Here is a 1107-nt window from a genome sequence, read left to right as displayed (position 1 = left end):
TTGGATTAAACTGACTGATCTGAGTTGGTTAGTCTGAAGTAGTTCTGATAGCTCCACAGAGCCACAAACTAAATACGACTTTTAGGTACAAACTTCAGGAGTGGCTCTTCAAGTCAGAAGTCTCTGAAACATCATCATCATGGTTGATATTTAATGAATGCTTACTATATACCATGCACTGTACTAAGCCCTTTATATGTATTATCTTATTTGATCCTCACAACACTCCTGTATAGAAAGTGCTATTATTTGTCCCCCTGTTTCAGGTCAGGCAACTGGGACTTAGATTGTAGAACTTGCTGAAAGGGATTAGTGGATTCAAATGCTTTTATGTATTGTCTCTCTTAAGAAATAATAATTGGCCTTAATTAAAACCTAAATAATAATAATAATAATAAAATCTACCATTCAATTGTTGGAATCTTCTTCTGTCCTGGTATGCTCTCTGGCCAGATTGAGCATAATGGGATTCTGAGGTGATTTTTGTTACAGAGATAGAGTCTAAATTTATTATGCTTACTTAAGAGCTAAAGAATCATTTGTTTGGTAAAACACATACATGCAAAAAGCAGCAAATCTTCTTTCTTTTGAAAATTTTACAGCTAATGCATTACTAAAACTTATTAATCAACATATTGGAGAATGTTACATATATTTCAACTTGTACAAAATGAGGTTATTGTGAAGTGCATAGCCACATGTGAGCTATAAGAAAGGCAAGATGACAAAGCCTCGCTGGAGTGATATGTGCATGCTTAATAAATAAAAAATGTGCAAACACCTTTTCTGTTTATTTGAGAATGGCTGCGTCCTTGTTAAATCAACTTACATGACACTTTTTAAAAGCATCTCACTTTCAGAATGCTAAGTAGGGTCTATAGCTCAAATTCCAAATAGAACCCACAAAGCTAAAACATATTATTTTAGTATAGTAAAACAAAACAGTGACAAAAAACTCCACAAAACAACAACAGCATTAGACTAAGTTCTAGCCCCAGCCGTATCACTTGGGCAAGTCATTCAATTTCATAGGCATTGGTTTTGGGAATATGATAAAAATGAAACCAATCATCGCTCAGGTTCTATGGGTCTAAGGTAGACAATACC

The 1107-nt window shown here is 34.3% G+C and overlaps 1 protein-coding gene across 1 annotated transcript in view; it reads right to left on the bottom strand.

Annotated features, from left to right (window-relative positions):
* LOC105812634 (contactin-5-like) overlaps positions 1-1107 on the bottom strand; it is a 115924-nt gene that overhangs the window by 13306 nt on the left and 101511 nt on the right. The gene's annotated exons all lie outside the window — the stretch shown is intronic.

This window comes from Propithecus coquereli, unplaced genomic scaffold (assembly GCF_000956105.1).
Source record: "Propithecus coquereli isolate 6110/MARCELLA unplaced genomic scaffold, Pcoq_1.0 Scaffold258, whole genome shotgun sequence".
Lineage (NCBI taxonomy): Eukaryota > Metazoa > Chordata > Mammalia > Primates > Indriidae > Propithecus > Propithecus coquereli.
The sequence above is the reverse complement of the archived record's forward strand: the minus strand, read 5'-3'. Positions and strand labels throughout refer to the sequence as shown.